The 26,487-nt window shown below is 38.5% G+C and overlaps 1 long non-coding RNA gene across 1 annotated transcript in view; it reads left to right on the top strand.

Annotated features, from left to right (window-relative positions):
• Positions 1 to 26,487, top strand: part of LOC120237088 — a 65,097-nt gene that overhangs the window by 21,266 nt on the left and 17,344 nt on the right. Inside the window, exon 2 of the long non-coding RNA XR_005529852.1 lies at positions 24,454 to 24,586. This is a non-coding gene — a long non-coding RNA (uncharacterized LOC120237088). The remainder of the gene's footprint in view (positions 1 to 24,453; positions 24,587 to 26,487) is intronic.

Raw genomic sequence — 26,487 nt, 5'->3', positions numbered from 1 at the left:
TGTTTTTTTTTTAATTAATAAAGTAGGAGATACTATAGGACATCCCTAGGATTTCTAAGCTACTTACTTCTTGCATGTCTGTATCTTAATGTGAGATAATTTGGTAAGCTAGTGCTTACCAAACACATACTCTATGCAAAACACTATAGTGTATGTTATACATATATACTCAGTCTTATTTACTCCTCATGACTCAGTGAGTTAGGCATAATTAATATCCCCATAGGATATATGAGGAAACTCAAGTTTTTAAATGTTTACATATTATGCTCAAGGTCAAATGAAGTACTTGAAAATCCAAACTAAGTTTATCTGACACCATAGCCCACACTATTCATCATATATTTTTGTTGAGAAATATCCTTTTTTACAAAGAAGTACCAGCAGGAGGTGAAGCAGTGAACATACACAGAAAATGCCAGTTGTTGCAAAACAGGGGAGAAGACACGAAGGCATTGTACACCAAAAGGAATAGCCACTTTCCAAAGACTAGACGCAGCAGGAGAAAAATAAAGGGTCAGTCTCAGAGAGGAGGGAAAAATCGGCAAAGATTATTCTGTAAGCCCCGAAATTGAAATCTCTGAGGCAGCTCAATAAAGAGTAGCCTTCTTTCCTACTCCTGTCTAAGCAAGTTAAGACAAGACAGAAGCATAGGAAGAATCAAAATATCACCTTTCTTGCTGATAAAAATGTTTTTTAAACTTTTTTTTTTTTTTGCCTCAAGGCACATAGAGAACAAGGTAATGTTTTTAGGAGAATGGATAAACAGATACGGCTCCTTATGCCTAGTAATGAATGGTAGAGTGGACTGGCTACCACAAAATCTCACTCAGTTGCCCTAACTCCTGAGAGGATTGATATTCTGAGATCTCTGAGGCTTTTCATAGAGTATCGATTGGGAAACTCCATCATAAAGTCTAAGTGAGAGGACATGCTTTAATGGCAGGGCCACAGGGGCCTGGTAACTAAGCCCCGGATATGAAGAGAGGTACTATTCCCATTTGAAGAGCACTAGACTCAGAGCAAAGCATGACTCTATAGAAGCACAGCTGAATTTCTGCTTCCTTTGGGCAGCTGATCACCAAAAGGAAAAAGAGAGGAGCTAAGCCAAGCATGCCTAAATTATTCTTTCCAGGTTTATCTATCACTTTAAGCCATCTCTCTCCCCTCATCAGAGCAGGTAAGGGGGTGTATAGATGTCAAGGTTTAGACTGATAGGATTCCCTCTACAATGATGGAGCATCAACAGTGATGAAAAACCATTCTGCTCTGGTGTTTGAGAGCCACAGGAACGACTATACATGGGCAACCACAGAAGTGGTTAGAATATTCCTCATGGGCAAAGGAGGGGACTAAGGACTCATTTCTGGGTAGAGTCAGGTCTGGAATTATAAGTATTAAATAGGAAAGAGATGCTCTGAGAAAATCCTGAATGTGTATGTATAAATATATACATGTGTGTGACTGTGTGTATTACTTCACACACATATCTGATATGACATATCTGAATAGATCACACACATATACACACACATACCTATAGGACATATGATATACACCCATATCCATATGTAAGAGAGAGAAAGGGGGAGATGAAGAGGGCAAGGAGATGGATGAGAGAGGGAGAGAGTATGGGGAACAACTGGGACTATGTCAACCATTTTTGCCTTGACAATGTTTTAATTTTGTTAATTAAATGCAGTGAAATTTTATCTTGCCACTCTTACACAAATACATGTAAATAGCCACTTAATAAGAATAAGTTGTGATAACTATAATTTGAACAGTGATCACTTATAAGTGGAAGTCTTTATCACATGTGTGTTTCCATATAATGATGATGTAAGCAAAATGCCTACGCATTCTAATTTAGCAGGCTTTTGGAATGAGCAGAAACAAAATTGCTTCCTGAAAGGGCTTAAATTGTATATTTCACAGTCAAAAGCCATAATGTGACTGAAACGGCTGGCTGTTCATGTTTTCAAGGTAAATGGCATTGTCATGGAAAAGTGAGTCACTACTGGGAGTCATCGACCATTCATCCCTTGTATAAAATTATGCCCAGATCCCAAAAGTTCATATTCACATTCAGGTTCTTATTTTGCCAATTAGAATAGGCAACTAATCTAATCTTCCCCACCAGACCTGCTAGGGACCAAGCTTTCACTTAAAGATGTACTGGCATTTCTAAGACAAGCAAGTATTTTATTGTCTTTTGACTTCATAGGGTCCTTCCTGTCTACTTAGTGATAAGCACACCTTGTCACCTCCCACAATGAATGGCAAATTGGTGACTCTGTATATATTATTTCATCCAATCATGAGCAGAGGTGCATAGAAGACCCCAGAGATTCCAGAAATCCTTAAGTCCTCCTGCTGTTGACAGAGGTGGTCTCTTACTACTTTTTAAAAATTTTTAAAAACATTTATTTATTTTGGGGAGAGCGCAAGTGGGGAGGGGCAGAGAGAGGGAGACAGAAGATCTGCAGTGAGTTCCGCACTGACAGCAGTGACTCTGATGTGGGGCCTGAACTCCCAAACTGTGAGATCATGACCTGAGCTGAAGTCAGACACTCAACCAATTGAGCCACTCAGGTGCCCCGGCCTCTTAGTGCTTTTTGAACACAGCACTTAAACTCTGGGCTGAAGAATGTGGCAAGACTTTCTCTAAAAGAGAGAGATCTATGTCCATAGATTAGTATACACAGTAGACTTGGGAAAACCTAGAATTATAATGAACTTGCCTGAGCCTTGAAAAATCACTATCCAAAAGCATTAAAAAAAAAAAAAAAAGGAGTCCAATGCTTTGTTAGGTACCTGGGTGTTTTCTTTTGGAAAATTCATTCCTATGCACCTCCTCAGGGGTGGATAGGTGGGAAACAGAGAAGAGACAAATCAAGAATCATAATGACACTGTCTTCAAGGCATTCCTTACAAAGCCTTCATTTGAAAAATTCCCATAACAGCTTTACTGTTCCTATTGGCATAAGGAACATCCACACAGATCTTATGCAATTACATGAAACAGAATACAAAGCTAGTCCAGTGTGATGTTGTTCCAGGAGAATCTTTTGTGAAGCTCAGGAACTCAAGTTCATTGTAGAGTTAAGTCCACCATGGATCACTAAAGGTTTTCATAGTGTTTTTCCTGCCATGTAGCTAAAGAAAGATTTAGAAAAGGATGGAGGGATGCTGACTTTCCCTTTCAAGTTTAAATATTTCCTCATTTTTACCCCCATTTATGACTCAAAGTTTAGTTCCCTTTTTTAACAATGCCAAGAAGCTTCTGAGAAAAGGGGGAAGTAGAAAATAAAAACTGAACTACTGGGACTTCGTCAAAATAAAAAGCTTCTGCACAGCAAAGGAAACAACAAAGCTGAAAGACAGCCTTCAGAATGGGAGAGAATAGTTGCAAATGACATATTGGATAAAGGGTTGTATCCAAAAGCTATAAAGAACTTATCAAACTCAACACCCAAAACACAAATAACCCAGTTAAAAAGTGGGCAGAAGACACAAGTAGAAAGTTTTCCAAAGAAGACATCCAGATGGCTAACAGACGTATGAAAAGACGCTTAACATCACTCATCATCAGGGAAATGCAAATCAAAACTACAGTGAGATCCCAGCTGACTCCTGTCAGAATGGCTAAAATTAACAACACAGGAAACAACAGGTGGTGGTGAGGACGCGGAGAAAGGGGAACCCTCGTACACTGTTGGTGGGAATGCAAAGTGCGTGCAGCTGCAGACTGTATGGAGGTTCCCCAAAAAGGTAAAAATAAAACTACCTGTGGCCCAGCAATTGCTCTACTAGGCATTTACCCGAAGTTTACAGAAACAGTGCTTCAAAAGGGTACGTGCACCTTGATGATTACAGCAGCACGATTAACAACTGCAAAGTACAGAAAGAGCCCAAATGTCTTTTGACTGATGAATGGATAAAGAAAATATATATATAATGGAATATTTCTCAGCAATCAAAAAGAATGAAATCTTGCCATTTGCAACAACATGGATGGAGCTAGAGTGTATTATGCTAGGCAAAATAAGTCAGTCAGAGAAAGATAAATACTATACGATTTAACTCCTATGTGGAATTTAAGAAACATAACAGAGGAACATAAGGGAAAGGAAAAAAAGAGAGGGAAGCAAACCATAAGAGAGACTCTTAACTATAGAGAACAAACTGAAGGGTGCTGGAGGGGAGGTGGACAGGGGATGGATTAAATGGGTGATGGGCATTAAGGAAGGCACTTGTTGGGATGAGCACTGGGTGTTGTATGTAAGTGATGAATCATTAATTCTACTCCTGAAACTAATATACTAATAGTATGCTAACTAACTAGAATTTAGATAAAAACTTGAAACACTAAAAAAAGAGAAAAGTGGGAAAAGTAAAAATAATTGAAATAGAAATCTATTGTGTGAGAGAAGATTATTAAAAACTAAAACCTTCACTTTAAACAAATGAGCATCTTGGCGACACAAGCCAAAATTTTGCCAGCAGTTTCTATTCTCCCCCTTTATACCCAAGTTCTTAGAGAAAACAATCTTAGATTTCAATTTCCTAGTGGCTAGAATGCCCATCAAGTCTTCATCATTATCCTCAGGAAAGAATCTAATTAAAGGTCAACTGTGCAGTTCTCCTCAACTGTGTCTATTGAAATGACTTAAGAGACACATAACAAAGAGCTTACTGCTTGTTGCTACTATAAAATACTGGAGTTTATAAAATTTTTTTCTTTAAAAAAGAATGGGGGGTGGTGTGGGTGGCTCAGGCAGTTAAGCATCCAACTCTTGATCTCAGCTCAGGTCTTGATCTCATGGTTTTGAGTTAAAGCCCTGCATTAACTCAATAGATAACTCAATAGTTAACTAGGTAGATAGACAGATAGATAGATAGATTAGATAGACAGAGAGAGAGAGAGAGAGAGAGAGATGATAGATGATAGATGATAGATGATAGATAGATGATAGATAGATAGATAGATAGATAGATAGATGATAGATAAATGGAAATTGGCTTAACTTTAAAACCATATTGATATCACACCCCCTCATTGGCATTTCTTTGCTGGAAAAGAAAGTTCAAAAGTTTGTACTCTGCATAGTGCCCTAGAAATTGTATATGCCTCCATCCATTTTACATATGTGACGTCCCTTATCTATCCTTCTAGTATTCTATGTAGTTGTGATTCTAAACAACTGCAAGAGGTACTTTACTCCCTTGTGAGTCAGTAAGTTCACAACGAATATAACATCTATTGATGTTTAAAACTAGATCTTGTGGGGAAAAATGATTGTAAATCACTGGGTGAGCTGATCTCTTGAGCTTGGAGGAGCTGGATATGTAACACATACATTCCTAGGGAGGCTAGTCTGGAGTGAAAAAGTACCAACGAGCTGGCGTAAACAGAGAAATCCTTGGGTGACAGCGTGTACCAGGAACATTCCATGAAACAAATGACGATGTAAGTTGCAGGTTATAAGGGCTTCTGGGTATTTTAGTTTGGGAACCTTGCTAAATGAAACTAAGTTAAATGAATATCTTTAATACTACGATTATCAGAATCTTCAGCATACAAAGGCATATTATGTATCTCCAAATATGCATACAATATGCAGTATTTTTTCATACCTACCTGGACTTAAACACTTTTTCAGAAAATATATTTATCAAAACTAGTGTTCTGCAGAAAATAATTTGGGATGTTCTGTAAAAAGATTGTGGTGAAGTGGAGAATCTAAGGGAATAACAATAATAACTTCTATTTGTACAGTGCCACACAGTTTATAAAGTGCTTCCTCATTATTATCTCTTTTCATCCTCAGGCCAAACAATTTTATAGGGAAAAATAGCTCAAGGAGCTTAAGTGCCTTTCCAAAATATATACAGTGATAAAAACAAAGAGTTTCGTTTTGGCTCTAGGTGTTCTGATTTTAGTTCAAGTATCCTTTACACTGTACTATGCCTTCATGAAGACATCATATCTTTTGTTTCTATTTTTACCAAGAGATTATCCTAAATCATATTTTCTCAGTGGTGGGACAGCTAAGATTTTCTGTACCCAACACAAGTTCCATGAATTCTATGCCCCCAGCCTCCATCTCCTTCCTTCCCCATAAACTTTCCCTTTTTATTCTTCCATCTTTGCCAGATTTCCCAGAATCTTAGCAGAGATAACTTACGTACTCAGATGGGGGTAGTGAAAGAACTTTAATACAGAAAAATTTTACAAATATCAGAAGAGGAAAATGGGAAACCGAAAGAGAAAGTTAGTGTCCCAAGGCCAGCAATGCTAGGAGCTCTCTCCACAATGTCTGAAAAGCCAAGGAAATGGATAGTTCCTGACCACTGGGGAGAGTAGCTGCATAGAGAGGGCTTCCCAGCACAAGGAAGTAGCCACATTGGGGTGGGAAGGAAGGGAAAGGAAAGGAAAGGAAAGGAAAGGAAAGAGAAACAAATTCCCTGGTTTCATTCTCTTCCCACTATTTTATCTCCTGATAGCCCCTGAAATTAGCCAAAATCAACAAGAAGCCCAAGGGAAATAAACCCTATTGATGAAATCCATGAAGTCCACCTTCCAGGTCACACAGCAGGGCTGTGAAGGAGGATATAAGCTGAATCTGAAGGAACAAATGAAAGACATCCAGCATATCAGATAGTTAAGGCTGTCAAACTCTTAACAGCATGAAAAGGGTGGGTCTTCAAGATTTAACTGCTACCCCTAAGTTATGTGGGGGAGAAAATCCTTAGGGAAAATCGGGGAGCCATATTGTTCACTGATTCCAGGGATGATAGCTCTCTGTGGTGAGTATCCTAGTTAAACAATCTCATCCTCATAATAAAGGGGAACTCAGAATCGGCTTTTCATTTAACTACCAGTACACGTAGCAGCCATCAATGAGGATTATGTCATGTTCACCTGGTTTCTGCTACCTACTAGATGCATTTATTCCTACTGCAAAAGTGCCACTTGATATTGACTTGAGCCTCACGATTCTCCTTTCTCTGAAGGTCTAGTTACACCTCAGATGCAAGAGATTTACATGATCCTCAATCAATGCAGATTGAGTCCATTTCCTGCCATTTTCTCCAGATTCTATATTTAAGGTCAGAAAGTAACTTGATGTTTCTGTATTTTTTTATCCCAGCAAAGAGGATTTGATAACCAGGTTCCTGTCATGGCTCTGTGCCCATATACAGAAGACAGAAAGAGAAAGGATAATCCAACGATGTGATCAAATACTACTTCTTACATATTTGATTTTTTTAACCAGTTTTCCAGAGTTCATATTTTTTGAGACTCAGAATTAGTAAGTAAAATCCCAACACTAACATTGAAAGGCTATTAGCAGCATACGGATATCTATAGATTAGTTTAATTAACCAAAGACTGTTACCTTTCAGACTGTTTGCCATCCCCAAGATCTGTATATCCCATCCTCTACAGCTTTTCAAGGAATGCACTCTTTAGCTTTCCCTGAATATCTCCTCATCTCTAACAACAAGAAAAACTAACTTTTGAAATGATCAGTGATTTTCTTCTGGTCAGCTGACCCCACAAATATCATTAAAAGAACTGCATGCCTCAAGGAACATTTCTGACCATTGTCTAATGCAGGCTAAATTCTTGTTTAGGGCCTTGATAGAGTGTGGTCCTATTTTACTAGTTTTACTTAATCCGGGGCCCAGTCTGGGAAAGTCTCTACATTAGGGGTAGGCTGAGCCATCACCAACACTTCATACAGAATAGGATCCTCTTTTGTTTTTCCCAACAAAGGAGCCAAAGATTACCAAGTCTTTACAGTAGAGATCTCTTGCTTTTGCTACCATTTCAAAAAAGTACAATGTCTTAAGTACCCTAACGAGGCCTTTGAATCCCAAGAAAGAAAGTTGTCCAATGCTTGCATGCTTCACTTTTCTGAAGGCAATGAAATCCTTTTCAGGCCAGAGCCAGGGATATTCTGGTTCCAGATTTTAAAACCTTGGTCGCCTTGTTTCCCATGGCAACCACCAGTTCTTCCAAGGTTACAGTGGATAACAAATTAGAAGCAGCAAAGTAGTCGGGGGGGGGGGGTGTTAGAAGCAGGCACACTGAAAAGTGACAGGTGTCAGAAAGAGAGGAGACAGAAGGTACACTAACTGGAAATGCCCAGGAGCCTACGGCCAGTAAGTGTTGGCCACATAGCCCTTAGTACCATAATCATCCCTGAGGGCATCACTATATTTGAGCCATACCAATGGCCCTGAATCATCAAGAAAAGATTAACTTATGTCAAGAATATTCTGTCAAGTAAGGAGACTAAGTTTTCAATGCATTTTAGAAATGTTTCCACCAAAAATGATTATATATGCACATGTACATGATATGTTTAAATTATTAAGCCTTAGTTACCTAAAAAATTCATATATAGAAACATTTAGTAATTGTCAGTGCTGAATATAAAAGTCTTTGATCTGCGTGGGGCTATTTCTTCTCAGGGATCAAGGGTGGAGGCAGAGAGTTCCCTTGATGGCTTATTGGCCTGGTTGATGTTAATTCTTATTCCAGAATGGAATGTGAGTGTGTCTGTGTCTTCTCAAATCACGTGTGTGGACAGAAACAGGAAGAACTGGTATACAGAAGGAGGAGCGGACCAAAAAGGAGGTATATATATATTTTCTAAACAGTGGAAATTTTAGAATGTAAGTGATGGAAAGAGTAGTTATAAAACAACTGATCTAATGATAATTACTTCCTATGTTTTTCCATTCTTTCTGCTTACCGTCTGTCTCCTTTGCTCATTCGAATGCCTGTTTTCCTTTCCAAAATAACTATCATTTCCAGAGATAATTGTGCTGCTTAAAACGATTCTCACACCTCTCCTTATCAGTCTATGCGTGCATAAGGGGACTGGTCTCTCTCTCCAACACTACCCCTTTTGCCTTCCTTTCCTAATGTGTTAGGCTGAAAATTAGAGAGGACGAGGCAGAGGCTGAGGTAACTGTCCTCACGAATTAGCCTCCTTAACCTTCCAACTCTGCAGTAGCTTGAGTAAACAAGAGTAGGGTGTGCAGCATGTTGGGGGCCTAAGTCTAGTGGCAGATCTATGCCTCTATCATAGCGCAGGGGCTGCATTCCTTTAAGTGTGCTTTTTAAAAAAAAATATATATATATATAATTTATATATATATAAAAAATATATATATATAATTTATATATATATATAAAAAATATATATATATATAATTTATATATATATATATAAAAAAAATATATATATATATATATTTAGCTGTTAACACAGAGCCCAATTCAGGGCTTGAACCCACTAACCGTGAGATCATGACCTGAGCCAAAGTTGTATGTTTAACCAACTGAGCCATCCAGGAGCCCCTAAGTGTGCTTTTTTTTTTTCTTTAAGTTTATTTATTTTGAGAGAAAAAGGAAGAGACAGCATGAGTGGGGGAAGGGCAGAGACCAGAGCCAAAATCAAGAGTCAGATGCTTAACTGACTGAGCCACCCAGGCACCCCTAAAAGTGCTTTTAATTCTTAAGTCAGGACCTTAATTACTTTAGGAAATTCAGGAAGTAAATCTAAACATGGAAAATTGGTAAGATAACAGTAGTTCCTTAAAATAAGGAATAACGACCAGTCCTTCTAAACAACATTATATCAGGATGCTAGTCAATGCACAATAAAAATTTAAAAAAAAACATAGAAGGATTGGAATGGAAGAAACAGAGATATTATTTTTCTTAAATGAGAGGACAATCTAAAAAGAAAAGCAAAAATAATCTACAGGTAAATTCAATAAAGTTAATAAAAAATTTACTAGCTTTGGCTAATATAAGATCAATGGCCAAACGTCAAGTTAGAGTATGTGATTTATAAAGAGGACTAGGAGCTTATTTCTAAAGGGAACATTAAATAGAAATGTCCTAGGGAAAATGATTTTCAAAATATGTAAAAGACTTTGTGGAAATTATAACAGTGAAAAATGGAAAGACATTAAAGAAGCCTAAATAAATGGAAAGAATATATTGCTCACAATAGAAGTCTTATTTGTATTACTTTTCCTTAAAATACAATTCTACTTTTAAAAAAACTCAATTGCAGTATTTGCATGGAATTGGACAAGCTTGATATAAAATTCACATACATGGACAAAGAACCAAGAATTGCTAAGGCATCTCTGCAACACAAGAACCAGGCAAGACTTTTCCCAACAGATATCAAGGATTAGTTTATAATTACTGAAATTAAGGGGCGCATGGATGGCTCAGTCACTTAAACATCTGACTTCAGCTCAGGTCATGATCTTGTAGTTCATGAGTTGGAGACCCCTGTCAGGCTCTGTGCTGACAGCTCAGAGTCTGGATCCTGCTTCAGATTCTGTCTCCCTCTCTCTCTACCCTTCACCCACTAACACTCTGTCTGTTTTTGTGTCTCTCAAAAGTAAATAAACGTTGAAAAAAAATTTTTAGAAAACCTACTGAAATTAAGATAGTGTTGAATTAATAAAAGCTTAGGCAAATGGACCACCAAAACAGAATAGAGAATCTGGAAGAGTTATGCATAAATAGAAACTTGATATATAAGAGTTGATACTACAGATAGCAAAATGCCAGTCTATTTAGTACTAGTGAATTTGTGTGTGTGTGTGTGTGTGTGTGTGTGTGTGTGTGTGTATTTAATGCCTATTTGTTTATTGAGAGAGTGTGCATAGGCACAAGAGCAGGGGAAGGACAGAGAGAGAGGGAGAGAGAATTCCAAGCAGGCTTCACACTCAGCGCAGAGCCCGATGCAGGGCTCCTTCTCACAACCATGAGATCATGACCTGAGCTGAAATCAAGAACCAGATGCTTAACTGACTTAGTTACCAAATGCTCCAGTTTTTTAAATGTTTATTTATTAACTTTCAGAGAGAGAGAGAGAGAGAACTAGAGAGAGAGAATTCCAAGCAGGCTCCATGCTGCCAGTGCAGAGCCCCACATGGGACTTGATCTCGTGAACTGTGAGATCATGACCTGAGCCAAAATCAAGGGTCTGAGGCTTACCCAACTGAGCCATCCAGTCACCCTGTGAATTGTATAACTTTAAGTAGAAAAACAAACCTCCTCTCCTCATATCACGTAGAAAGTTTATTTCCAGGATTAAAACTTTAGATGTGAAAATACAAGACATATAATGAGGGCTTTAAAAGAAATGATTCATGTATTAAACTGTGTAGTGAGTACAGAAATGTATTTTTCATGCCTTTCTTTAAATATTATGTGTACATACATGTGTATGTATAGTACACACATATCTATAATTTTTACGTGATATAACTCATAATGAAAAATAAAAATTTGTATGGGTAGAACTATTAACATTTACACACTTAAATTCCTGATTATTTTCTTTACTGAAGATTCTCTTGTAGAAATAATACTTCTACACTGTGTACTTCACAACTCTATTTTCCTAGAAAATATTACATATGAGTGTCACAGAGTTTCAACATTTCTGCAATTTCCATAAGTGAAGCTGAAGGTCAGAAGCATACTTTCTGAGTCCATTCATTCAGTCATTCATTCATTCCAACTGAAACAGCTTGGCAAGCTTACATCAAGTGACACGACAGTGAGTGAGCCCTGTTCCCTTGAGTCTGAAAGACTGGCTTCCTATGCTGGGCAGTCTCTAATAGCAGAAAAGAGGCCAGAAACACCCATCTTCTTTTACTCTTTGGTTTCTACATCCAGCCAGTATAAAGATGTGGCTGTGGCTCAGCAGATGTTGGTGTGCCACTGTCGTGAGCAGAAGAGGACTAGCCAGCACAGAAATGCATTTCCTCTATCTACTTCCCATCATTCTATTCGTCACCTTCTTTTACTCTAATATTTATGGCTTTGGTCTGGCACTTTCCAAATAAAGCATTACCACTCGTGTTAGACTCAGTTTTCAAAGAAACACGTAATGCATTAAATAATAACTGGAAACCATCCTTAGATACCATGGCTTGGGTAGATGGCTTGGGTAGATCCCCTTGAGGAAGCTGTATTTAAACTGAAGTCTGAAGGATGGGAAGCAAGCCATATAAACAGTGTTTTTGTCAAAGAGAAGAGTACTGACTATGGATTCAAAGTATGGGTTCAGGAAAGAGAGTGTTTCAGGAACTGCCACAAGACCAAAGTGAATGAAACACAGTGAGGAAGAGGGAGGGGGTGTGAGATAATACTAAAGAAGCTGGCAAAGGTATTGAGGCCATAGAAAAGATTTGAGATTTAGTCTAAGTGCATTAGGTGAAATAAAAAGTCATTAGAGAAGTTGAAGAAGAAATGAGCCATAAAGTGATATGGGTTATATAATTTTTGTCATTTTTTTGATGTTTATTTTTGAGAGAGAGAGAACATGAGCAGGGGAGGGGCAGAGAGAGAGGGAAACACAGAATCCAAAACAAACTCCAGGCTCTGAGCTGTCAGCATAGAGCTCAACACAGGCCTTGACCTCACAAACAGCGAGATCATGGCCTGAGCCAAGTTGGGCACTTAACCAACTGAGCCACCCAGGTGCCCCAAACTGATTTTTTTTTTAAACCCCACTCTGGCTACTATGTAGAAATGGCCTATCATGGCACATCTGCTGAACTGAAATTGGTTGAAAGTATGAAGGGTGTGGTGAACTTGAGCTACCTGGTGGCAGAGATCACAGAAGTGGAGAGATACAAAATACATTCCGGAAGAAGAAAGATTGCCAGATTATAAATTGGATATGGAGGCTGAGAGAAATAGTGACACCAGGGCTTTTGAATTAGCACATCCATCGATGATGATGGACTACTTATTGAAAGAGGGGCATTTTAAGGAAGTCCAGCTGGGGGGGAAGGGGTTCCATAGATTGACTTGTTGAATTTGAGGTGCTGCTGATATGTCAAGATAGAGATATCAAGCTGAAGTTAGAAGCATAGAGTTGCAGAGCCATATCATTGGTAGGCAGCCTCATAAAGCTGGCATTTAAAATGACAGGAAAAAATATAGCACCTAGAAAGAAATGATGGAAAAGGAAGGCCCAAGCCAGGTCTTGAAAAGGAGGAGGCAGTAGTAAAAGAGACTACAAAATCACTGTCAGGAAGGCAGGGAGAATGTGAGTTGTCACAATGATTGAGAGGAGAATGTTTCAAACAGGGGATGGTCAATGGAGTTGGGTGCCGTGGCACTGGTGAGTCAGATGAAGACAGAGTCAGCTATTTGATGTGACCATGGAGATCACTGACGACTGAGAAGCATCGATGACTGATTTAATGGAGTGACAAGACTGAAAGCGAGGGTAGAGGGAGCCAAGAGAAAAAGCAACACTAAAGTATCGCTTCCCATGCAACAGATTGGGAAAAATTAAACAAACAAACAACACCAAGACTGTTGAACATGTAAGGAAACAGGAACATTCAAACACGTCAGGTGACTTTGGACATTAGAAAAAATATTTTTAGAATCAATTTATCAATATTAAAAAAAAAGATGATGACTATCTTTGAGACCCAATTACTTTATTTCTTAGAATTAGCCCTGTGGAAACTCACTTACATGCAGAGTGATGTCTGTAAGGGTGCTCATTGAAACCCTGCAATAAGAGACTTAGGGGAGAAAATCTAAGTGTCCATCCTTCAGGAACGAATCTAATGAATTTATTCAAATGATGCTATAACATATACCATAAGGGAAATATAGGAAATTAATCTACTTTGGAACGGATAATTTTCAAAACAAAATTTTGAGTGAAAAGGAGTTTGCAAATAATTACAAAGCGTGATGTCATTTGCTTAATTTTTTAAACATGGTACAACATTTAAAAATGTGTGGCTATGTATGTAAATAGAAAACTTAAATTTAAAAATGTCCATGATACACATCAAGCATCATTTATATAATGTCAACATTTTTGTTTCCATTTCTAGCATCTCCCATGAATGGTAATCTCATAGTACATACAATTGTCTACACTTCATCTATGAAGTCCGCTCCTCATTATCTCATCTCAGTACCCAACCACACCATGAACCCAGGTTCTCTGGCCCCAGATCCCGATTTTATTCAAAAATTGTGTCTCTCTCTTGTAGCCTTACATTCACACCATCAGCAAGTCATTTTTCTAAAATATGGTCATTTTATTTATTTATTTATTTGTTTATTTATTTAAATTCAAACTAGTTAACATACAGTGCAGTGTTGGTTTCAGGAGTAGAGACCAGTGATTCGTCACTTACATAAAATACCCAGTGCTCATCCCAACAAGTGCCCTCCTTAATGCCTATCACCATGTAGCCCATTCCCCCACCCACTCCTCCTCCAGCAACCCCCAGTTTATTTTCTGTATTTAAGACCCTCTTATGGTTTGCCCGTCTCTCTGTTTTTATCTTCCTTTTCCTTCCCTTCCCCTATGTTCATCTGTTGTGTTTCTTAAATTCCACAGATGAGTGAAACCATATATTTTTCTTTCTCTGACTTATTTTGCTTAGCATAATACACTCTAGTTCCATCTACATTGTTGCAAATGTCAAGATTTCATTCTGTTTGATCGCTAATATTGCATTGTGTGTGTATATATATATAATGTACATATATGATGCAATATTGTATTATTGTTATATACATATTAGTGATCAAACAGAATGAAATCTTGACTTTTGCAACATCTTGACATCTTGGTGTATATGTATATATATATATCATATATATATATCATACCTTCTTTATTCATTCCTCAGTTGATTGACATTTGGGCTCTTTCCATAATTTGGATATTGTTGATAGTGCTGTTATAAATATTAGTGTGCTTGTGCCCCTTTGAATTACCATTTTTGAAAGTCATTTTGATTTTAGCTTTAAAAATATCTCACATCTGACCATTTCCCACCACTGGAACTACTACCATGATAGACCAAGCCACCATCATGTCTTCCCTATTCTGTTACACCAGATACATATGGGTATTCTCTCTCTTACTGTCTCTCTCTCTATAGTTCAACACTGGCCTTGCTATCTTTTACGATCTGAACCACATCATGCTGCTAACTGGTTCAAATTCATTCTTGAAACAAAATACAGATTCCTCTTTATGACTTCCATGAAGTCAAAGTCATTTTTATACATCATGTAATCTAAAATATAGGTTTGTTGGGGGGCACCTAGGTGGCTCAGTCAGTTAAGTGTCCAAATCTTAGTTTCAGCTTTAGTCATGATCTCCTGGTTCCTGAGATTAAGCCCCATGTTGGGCTCTGCACTGACAGACTGCAACCTGCTTAGGATTCTCTCTCTCCTTCTCTCTCTCTGCCCACCCCCCACTCAGGCATATGCTCTCTCACTCTCTCAAATATACATAAACAAAAAATTCAAATAAAATATAGTTTTGTTGGATGAATAAATGAATGGGGGAACAATCTCTGAAGGAAAAGACACTTTTCCTTCAGTTGCGAAAGCTGATAGGCACAGGTGGAGAAAATAGCTGTTAGTGGGAGGTAAGAAATTTTTCTATTATAATGAGAAAGGATGGAGAAGAGGATTGACGGTTTGGTGGAAGAAAGATAAAGGACTCCTTTGTTGCTGGTCTTTATTACCTCAGTGAAATTTTATGAAAGGTCAGCATCTGATAGAATGTGTGGAATGTGAGAGAAGTGTGAGGAAAGGACAGAAAGTGTATTTTAGAGAATAAGAAATTAAAATACCTATAAAAGTAAGACTTCCAGGACATGTTTAGTGCCCATTACAGTTTTGTAATTTTGAATTTATATCGAATCTAGCCAGCCCTGTCATATCATTTTCTGTTGTTATATCTGGCTGCTTGAGGGCAGGCACAGAAAAAGATGGAGAAGCTGTTGATGAGCACCTGAGTTTTGCCACTGGAACATGGCAGAGGGAGACAGGTAGAACAGAGGAGATGGTGTTTGCATATAATATCTAATGGTGGATCCTTAAATCTCAGATGAGCAAGGATGAAAGTGAACCTAGCGGGGAGGTGAGATGTAGTGAGAACTTGGTAATGCTAGTGTACTGAAGACTTGGATGTGAGGTGAACTGTAGAGAGTAAACATTGGAGTTTATCTAGATGTTTGTTTATATAGATATGTAGATATATCTATATGTAGATATATCTACATATCTATATATCTATATCATATATATCTCCCCTGTTTTTGTTTAAAAATTCAAAATTCCTGAGTCTTTGGTATTTTCTACTATATGACTCTGGGACAGACATGCCTTGTTTTGAATTTCCAACCTATGTTGTAAGATGCACCAACTAGATGATCTTTAAGCATTTATCCAGAATTAGGGTTCTATTTCCTTATATTCATCATATTTACCACCACTGCCTTCTGTATTTTATCAGTTTTCAATTATTTTAGAGTTATACCTGCTATTTGCTAAAAATGAACTTTAAATAATCAGGATATGCTCAGTTTTCTTCTGCTTTCCAAAAGACAAAATTGTTGGAAATACAGTAATCTAAATAGATAACACTTGGTTAATCACACAAATGGAGCTTAGGTTCATTCATGATAACCCGAACATCAGATAATAAAAAAGCCATTTATATTTGGATTTGAACCACACTATGATGTTACTTTGTGAGCGCACTTTCTTAATTACAACATAAACTAAACAAACTTTGCATTCTCCAGGAAACTGTCAGCTAGGAGGCTTGGGGATGAAGAGTTCTGGATTTATGCTATTGGAAGAGAAAGACCAGGCTAAGATTCCAAAGATAATCAGCAAATAAACCCACTGAATAATGGAGAGTTAACTAAATAAGCTTAGCTTAGCTCTGTTCGACCATCCCCACATTTAAATGACCTAGAGTATAAATGTTCTAGCACAGTGCCTGGCACAAAACAACTCAATAAATATTGATTTCCTTTGTTCTTCCTTTGGTCATTATAGAGGTTCTTTTTGTTTGTTTGTTTGTTTCAACTCATATGAAGGTCATTTCTTATCTTCTTCTCTATTGATTTTAATCCTTGGAGAATAAAGAGATCACAAATACAAATGAAAAGTGGTGAACCTTGTTCTATGAGATAGTCTAATATGACAATAAGGAAGTTTGCCCTTTGTATAAGGGTATTGTTAGGAAATGTATGCACTCAGACCAGCATCAAAACTATTTATTTAGTAGATATGGGGTAGCTTGCTCTTTTAGTTACTCAAATAGGACATATGGCACCTTGACAATGATTATTATAAGCAACTGTCCTTAAGATGGACAGTTTGAACATAATACAATCTACCTCAACAAATGGGATTTTAACACTCTGTCGGTATTTTCCCTGCTGTGTGAGATCTTCTGTGTTAAATCTCTTTGTTCAGCTCAGACGGGTCGTTTGTCAAATTCCTTCTCATTATTAAAAAAAAAATGTATTCAATAGCATTTAATGAGTACATACATATGGGTTCAGAAATGATCACAAATCAAAATTTCAAAAGTCATATTTTTATCTGTACTCTCCACGACTATGAATATGTAGCAGGCCCTTAATGTGGACTATTCTTAATGCTCAAACGGATCTGATCCTTATAATATTCGCTGAGTTTTTACAGCCTTCAATTTTCAGGTAAGGAAATGACAAAACCCAGAAAGCTGCTGTCAGGGTCATGGAAGGAAACCACACAAGAATGGGGCTTCCAACTTCAAATGAAAGTCTCGATTTAAGTATCCTTCCATTTGGTGGCCAATTCCTTCTTTTATTTAGGAACCAGTTTACAGAGCACTTTGCAAATATAATATGTTATATACGAGGTATTAGTATTAATAGTAATTGTTTTAATAAGTGAAATTTTATTAGTCTAGTTCTATTGACTACCTGAAACCTTATTTCAAAATACTGCTTCTTGTTTTTGCAGTCCAAACAGTACATCACAGAATCAAGGGGGGGGGATAAACTTTCAGTTTCATGCAGAGAGACCTGCCCAGCTGTTACCTAAACTAAGAATATTCCTGTTAATAAAGCTTGCTATTTACCATGGCAGAACATTTCACAGGGCTAAGAACTATGGCAGTCCATCAAAGCCTCTCTTAGTTGGGCCTAGTTCTAATCCAAGAAGACCTTTAAAATGTAGTTCACAAAAGTACAGAAATTGCATGGGACGGTGGACCCAGCAGCCACTCAAAGCTGGATGGAAACAGCAAAGGAAAGTATGCCCTGATTTCTGCCCAAGACCACTCACCTGGGGGCCTGACCCACAAAACCTGCCCCCACAACTTTCCATGCTCTTTCACCTTCTGCTAACCTAATGGCAGGACATTAGTTGGACATTTCAGAAGCCATGGAAGGTGACAGAGCCCTCAGATGGGGAGCAGCCTGGATCCTCAAGCCACTGTTTGAGTGAGTTACTTGCTTTGAAGTTTATGTGAGCAAGACACACTTCTACATGAGTGAGTGTGCATGTGTGTTCAGGGGGGCGTTACAGTCTGTGTTCATATAGTATTGGAAAAGAGAGACAGAGACACAGTCTCAACAAAAACCTCACCCCTAGCACAGTGGGACCATAATTAAGAGGGAATCTCCAAGCACAAAGCTTCTCCTTGAAGAATGTAGAGTCTGTGTCCCACCCACATCAGGTACCCAACCTTTGGAACCTGCAATGGTGAGTAGAGCCCCTCAAGATGGCTGGCTTTGACAACCAATGAGGCTTAGGTCCAGGAGACTCAAAGCACTGTCTGGAACTGAGATATTTCTTAAAGGGCTTGATTGCCCTTTCTTTTAAGGGGTCCTCATCCTGGGGACTAGCAGAAAAGCTGCGGTTTGAAAAGTGCCTATAATATAATGTGATGGAGATTCCTTTGCTAACTTTCACACGTCTGCCAGAGAGGCAGGGGCAAGTTGGGACTCTCTACAGGAATTGAGGCACTGCTGGGTGCCATTTTTGCACTCTCCCTCTACCCTGATGACTCTAGTAAACATGCCCTGACCCTGTGCTCTCCTGCTACCCCACTAATGCATGTGGGGGTGCCCCTGCCCTGCACTTCCCTGTTGCTTCACTAAAGACCATAGATGTACACAGCACATAGAGGAGGTGCTCCTTTATCATCTGGTTCTGGTGGCTACGGTTCTGAATTCCTGTTAGGCCCCATGGGACTAACAATCAGAGAGAGTCATTCGTAGGCTAATACCCCCAGAGCACTGTACAGATAGCAGGCTGACACTTACGCTCAATCGTTCTGTGAAAAATGCCTATGTATTTGTCTTGGGGTTTGAACCTGAGAGGGAGACTTAAGGTTTGTCACACATCTCGAGGCTGCTTTTCTGTTTGCAGGGAACATAGGCTGGGGGCCGCCATCTTTGTGCTCTCCCTCAGCCTCACCACGCTTCACCAGGACCTCCCAGAAAGGAGTTTATACATTTATACAGAACTCCCAATTTTTGGACCTATTACCTGGGAGACACCACCATATTGCCTGTCCTGGAAGCCAGCAGGGTTTACAATTGCAATCCCACAAGACTATATATACTTGCATACTTTAAAAGCTGCTGCTTAAAAGATCAGGCTTCCAATCAGCTTAAAACAAGATGCTAACTAAGATCCTTCTCTTTAGAACACTGACAGGTCTTGGCCTGCTCTCAAATAGCTGGGCTCAATTAAGATAAGTCAGACTTCTGGGGCACCTGTGTGGCTCAGTTGGTTAAGCATCCAACTACAGCTTAGGTCATGATCTCACGGTTCATGGGTTTGAGCCTCGTGTCCACCTCTGTGCTGACAGCTCAGAGCCTGAAGCCTGCTTTGGATTGTATGTCTCCCTCTCTCTCTGCTCTTCTCCTACTCATGCTCTTTCTCTTGCTCAAAAATAAATAAACATTATAAACCATTTTTTTAAAAGGTCAGCTGCTTAGAAAATCATAGAGGTTCAAGAGATAAGCAAGAACTAGAGCAAGGTTGAAAGATAGGCTTCATCTACACAAGACCAACCACTCCTTCAAGACTGAGAGAGGTTGCTCTTTCACCTAATATATAGAAAGAAACACAGAATCAAGCAACATCAGGAAACAGAGGAATACATCCGAAAGGACAACATAAAATCTCAGGAGGAAAACATCTTGGTAAAAGGAAAATGAATAATTCAGCTGGTCCAAGTAATGGTCATAAAGATGCTCACTGAACTTGGAAAAAGAATGGGTGAACACTCAGGAAAGAGATAGAAAATATAACAAAGTACCAAACAGAAGCCACAGAGCAGAAGAATACAACCAAACTAAAAAATAAAGACAAGTTCAGCAGCAGACTAGATATAAAGCAGAAGAAATGAACAGTGATTTTGAAGAATACATGGTGACACTTGCCCAAACAGAGAAGCAAAAAGAAAACAAAAAAAAAAGTTTTTTAAGTTTATTTACTTATTTTGAGAGGGAGAGCATGAGTGGGGAAAGGGCAGAGAGAGGGAGAAAGAGTCCCAAGCAGGCTCCGAGCTCTCAGCGCAGATCCCGATGCAGGGCTCAAACTCACAAACTGTGAGATCATGACCTGAGCTGAAATCAAGAGTCAGACACTTAATTGAATCGACTGAGCCACCCAGGAGCCCTGAAGATAAAATATTTTTTAAAGTGGTGATAGCTTGAAGGAGCTGTGTGATGACATCTACCAGAATAGCATTTGCATTGTTAGGGATCCCAGAAGGGAAAGAGACAGAGAAACGTGCAGGAAATTTATCTGAAAAAATAATGGCTGAAACAGACAAGCACATCCAGGAAGTCCAGAGAGTTCTAAATAAAATGAGTCCAAAAAGAGCTATAGCAAGACTTATTGTAATTAAAATGTTAAAATTAAAGATACAGAATCTTAAAAGAAGCAAGAAAAAAAAAAACAACTTGCTATGTACAAGGGAAGATCCATAAGACTATCAGCAGATTTTTCAGCAAGAGCTTTCTAGACCAGAAAGGAGAGGCATAATATATTAAAAGTGCTGAAAGAAAGAAAAAAAAAAAAAACTTTCAACAAAGAAATATTTTACCTGGCAAGGTATCATTCAGAATTGAAGGAGAAATAGTTTTCCAGATAAGCATAAGCTAAAAAAGGTAAAGGAACTTCTTTAAGCTGAAAAGAAAGGGCATTAGTGAGTAACAAAAGATATGAAACTATAAATCTCACTGGTAAAGGTAAGTATATAGAATAGGTATGGTTTATCCTTATAAAGCCACTATGAAAGTTAAAAGCCAAAAGTAGTATAAATAACCGTAACCATAATAACCAAAGTATAAACAAAATAAAAAGATGTCAAATGTGACATTAAAAACATAAAGCATGGAAGGATGGGCTAAAAATACAGAGTTTTAATATGTTTAAACACAAGTCGTTATCAACTTAATGTGGACTGTTTTATATATAGGATGATATATGTGAGACTCATGGTAACCACAAAGTAAAACCCTGTAGTAGATTCACAAGAGATAATAAGAAAGAAATCTAAGCATAACACTAACAGAGTTCATCAAATCACAAGGGAAATAGAATAAACAGTTTTACTATTGTATTAAAGTACCAAAGACCCCAAATAGCCAAAGAAATCCTGACAAAGAAGAACAAACCTAGAAATATCATGGTTCCTTATTTCAAACTATATTAAAAGCTACAGTAATCAGAACAGTATGATTTCAGCATTAAAAAAAAAAAAAAGACACATAGGTCAAAAGAACAGAATAAAAAGTCCAGAAATAAAGGTATTCATATATAGTCAACTAATTTATAACAAAAAGACAAGAATATACAATGGGGATAGGGCAGTCCCCTTAATAAATGGTGCTGGGAAAACTGGACAGCCACATGCAAAAGAATAAAACTAGATCACTGTCTTACACCACACACAAAAATTAACTCAGAATAGATTAAAGACTTGAATGTAAGAAATAAAACCATAAAACTCAGGCGGTAAGCTCTTTGACCTCAATCTTGCTGATGCGCTTATGGATCTGACTCCCAAAGCAAAGGCAACAAAAGCGAAAATAAGCAAATGGAGCTACATCAAACCAGAAAGCTTCTGCACAGCAAAGGAAAAGGCAACCTACTGAATGAGAGAATGTATTTTCAAATCACATATCCAATAAGAGGTTAATATCCAAAATATATAAAGAACTCATACATCTCAATAGTAAAGGAAAACAATCCACTTAATAAAATAGGCAGAAAATCTGAATATACATTTCTCCAAAGACATACAGATGGCCAACAGATACATGAAAAGATCCTCAACATTGCTAATCATAAGGGAAAGGCATATCAAAACCACAGTGAGAGGTCACCTCACACCTGTCAGAATGGTTAGTATCAAAAGATAAGAAATTATAAATGTTGGTGAGAATATGGGGGTGAAAGGAACCTCATGCACTGTTGGTGAGAATGCAAGCTGTGCAGCCACTCTGGAAAACAGGATGGAGTTTCCTCAGAGTTAAAAAAGACCTATGCTATGATCCAACAATCACACTACTGGAAATTTATCCAAAGAATACAAAAACCTTAATTCAATGGGATACATGCACCCCTATGTTTATAGCAGCATTATTTACAATAGCCAAGATATGGAAGCAGCCCAAGTGTCCATCAATTGAGGAATGAATAAAGATGTGGTATATCTATACATACACAATAGAATCTTATTTAGTCATGAAAAGAGTGAAATCTGGCCATTTGCAACAGCATGGATAGAGCTAGAGAGTGTAATGCTAAGTGAAATAAGTTAGTCAGAAAAAGACAAATACCATATGATTTTATTCATATGTGGAATTTCAGAAACAAAGCAAGTGAGCAAAGTAAAAAGAGAGAGAGAAGCCAAGAAACAGACTCTTAGCTATTGAGAACAAATCAGTGGTTACCAGAAGGGAGCTGGGTTGGGGGGACAGGTGAAATAGGTGATGGGGATTAAGGAATGCACTTGTCGTAATGGGCACTGGGTGTTGTATGGAAATGTTGAATCACTTTTTGTACATTTAAAACTATATAACATTGCATGGTTTTGGGGTGTGTGGTTTTTTTTTTTTTTTTTTTTTTTNTTTTAGAGAGAGAGAAAGAGTGTGAATGGGGTAGGTGCAGGAGGAAGGAGGGAGAGAATCTTTTTTTTAAAAAAAATTTTAATGTTTTATTTATTTTTGAGAGAGAGAGAGAGACAGTGTGAGCAGGGGAGGGTCAGAGAGAGAGGGAGATACAGAATCTGAAGCAGGCTCCAGGCTCTGAGCTAGCTGTCAGCACAAAGCCCGATGCGGGGCTCGAACCCACGAACTGTGAGATCATGACCTGAGCCGAAGTTGGACGCTTAACCGACTGAGCCACCCAGGCGCCCCGAAAGAGGGAGGATCTTAAGCAGGCTCCTTGCCCAGTATGGAGCCCCACATGGGGCTCTATCTCACAACTTTGAAATCATGACCTAAGCCAATCAAGAGTCAGTTGTTTTACCTACTGAGCCACTCACGCATCCTTGTAGGTAAATTATACTGAAATTTAAAGAAAAGTTCACTGTCAACAATTTCCCAAAATCTACTTACAAAATAATTTTATAAATATTTATGTATTATGGGTCATTAATAAGTTAAACGACAAACATAATGTGATTTGAGCCCTAAAATGTAAATCACTATCACTATTCTGAAATATTTTGATACTGTCTGTATCCATATTAATATCACATACCTAGGAACGGGATGAAGGTGGCCAAAAGATAAAAATTTCCTCTTATAGGATAAATAAGTACTAAGGATGTCATGTATGACTTGATGATTGCTATATGTCTGAAAGCTGTAAAGAGAGTAGATCCTAAAAGTTCTCATCACAAGAAAAAACATGTTTTTCTTTACTTTTTACTATCAGATATGTGTGTTTACTAAATGTATGGTGGCAATCATTTCACAATATGTATAAGTAAAGTCATTATGCTGCACTTACACAGTGCTGTATGTCAATTAATTATATATCAATAAAAGCAGAAGAAAAATAGATATCACTTACAATATATGTGTGTGAAATATATGTCTAATATAGAATTGATAGACTGCATTATTATCTAATATAGAATATATAATTATACATAATAACAGACAGTACACAGTGTTATATAATTATGTTATATATATAATCATAAGTATAGCTAATATGAGAACTAGACTACAACACACATACACACAGCTCATGTGATAATATTATGTTACATAGGTAATCAAAGAGCAGCTGATTTGAGAACTATATCAGGATCAAACTTCTAGAATTACAGTCCAAGGTCACAGTGAAACAGCAGTCAAGCCACCTTGATGTTGAGTACTGAGCACCTAACCAGTGCTCTTCTTTCTCTCACTGACTAAGGACAGAATTGGTCCCAGATGTCAGGATGACACTGTAGCCTGCATATGGAGATCAAGTGGCTTTAATAGTGTAGAAAGGGGCATCGTGGAGACAAGGAGTATGGCAGGCACTGACAGTCTTCTTTCAAGTGACTTCTTTGTAATCATTTGCAGGTGGCGACGAAAGGCAGATTCGGCCCAAGGCTCTTTGCTGAGCTACCTCCAGCCCCTGTTGAGCACGGGCGTGCGGCACTGCGGGTTACTTCCAGCCCTACAGACTTTGTCACTAAGACCCTGTTAATACCAGGTACATGCTGGCTTGCTCAGGCCACGCTCACCTCTGTGACTCTTCTGTGTTAAACAGCAGGTCAGCTAACTTCATAATCCTTCACTGGATTTTTTCTTCCCAGCTTCCGTCTTCCAGAAGATTATAGTCCTACAATATCTTTCTTCTTCCCTGTATTTACCACAGGGCCGTGTCTAAATGTGATTAGGTGTACCCCGTGCCAGTGTCTGTGTCTGGAGTCACAAACTGCTAAAAGGTAGATCCGAGGGATGCTCTACAATTTTTCCTTTCCATTTTGCTTTCTGATTGCTCTCCGCAGCTCAGGCGCGGAAGTTAAAACCAATTTATTTCTTTCGCAGACAGACGCTGAAGCCATTACATTGGGGGTTAAATGGTTTTCACTCTTCTAAAATGGTTAAGATGGCTGTGTTATTGGGTTACTTCAGCTCCCTGTGATCTACATCCTGTTGCCAACTAAGGACACAGATTTTGGAAGCCGAGTGATGAAGTCTTGGGGGGGGGGCGGCGCGGGGGGGCTGGTTTTACTGAAGCAACATCAGAGTATCATCAGTGATGAAAGCGTTGTGAGTCCTCATCTCTCTCTGGATTCCTGGAGCTCAAACTGGGATTAGGAGTATAAGACAGTCTTTCCTTTCCCACTGGAAGTGCAGCTTCTATTCTTAGGTTCACATCCAAAGGCACAGGAGATCAGAGCTCCTAAGGGCCCTCCAGAATGTTCTAGCACAATGGAGCCTGGTGACCCGGAGTTGCTGACGTATGAGGCTCTTTCTCCTCTTCAATAACATATTAGGGAAGAAGATTCTGAGAGTTCTGTGTAGCTGTCCATCTTGAAATTCAGGGCATTTTCCATAATGTCTAACTCTAACCTCTTTACTTTATTCTTATTTCTTATTGAAGTATAGACGACACACCATGATACATTAGTTTCAGGTCTCCAACACAATGATTTGACACCTCTATACTTTATCCTATGTCCCCACAAGTGTAGCTACCACCTGGCACCATACAACGCTATTACAATCCTAATCCTTCTTTTTAAATCTCTGCTTTTTCTTCCCATTCTCCTCCTCTTCACAATGGAGCATCACTACTGCAATCCCTCAACAACTCTGCCCTTCTCATGTCTTGTCTCTTCCACTCTATAAAAAGAATAGGACTGAAAAAGAACAGCATCGTATATTTTACGCCTAGAAAACTCAGCCTTATAATTTTATGTTCCTTGTTTTCTCTTGTGCCACAAATATTGAAGCAAAGTTGAGAAGCATTATAAATTTAAGGTGTGGGTTACATGTTACTGGATTTTGCTACTCTTTTAGAACAAAGGGGATGGAGCGGGGCTTCAGCTCAAGCGCTGGGATGATATTGAGCCCTGTGCTCAGAGAGCAGAAGCAGAAGAGGAGGGAGATAACACAGCCACAGGGAGTCAATGGTCCAGGAGAGTTAACAGAGAAATGGCAAAGATCCCAGAACTGCTTCTGTCTGTCGCTGGGCGTTTTCACTCAGCTCCCAGCTCAGCTCACCAGGGTGACCTCTGCTTCTGGTATAACCAAGGGTATGGTTGTGATTTTGCTTCTTTCTTATGTATCTCACCTGTCAGCTCTTCATTTCCTTACTCATTCCCTGGTTTGGATTCTGAAACACCTTTTTAATGTCACTTCCCTTCTTAATAAGCTTTAATGGCTCCTCATTGCCTATAAGATAAAATTGCATGTACAATTAACTGTAATACACTAAGCTAATAATAGCTAACATTTATTGCACCCTTTTAAGTGCACTATGCTGAGTGGATTGTACGTGTGATACCTAAATCTCTCAACTATCCTGCAGGGTTAGTGTTACTATTCCCATTGCACAGATGAGGGATATGAGGCTCCAAAAGGTAAGGGGCTTACTCTAGGTCA

Source organism: Hyaena hyaena, unplaced genomic scaffold, assembly GCF_003009895.1.
Source record: "Hyaena hyaena isolate Hyena2069 unplaced genomic scaffold, ASM300989v1 scaffold_171, whole genome shotgun sequence".
NCBI classification, from domain to species: Eukaryota; Metazoa; Chordata; class Mammalia; order Carnivora; family Hyaenidae; genus Hyaena; species Hyaena hyaena.
This window is presented reverse-complemented; position numbering and strand designations above follow the sequence as displayed.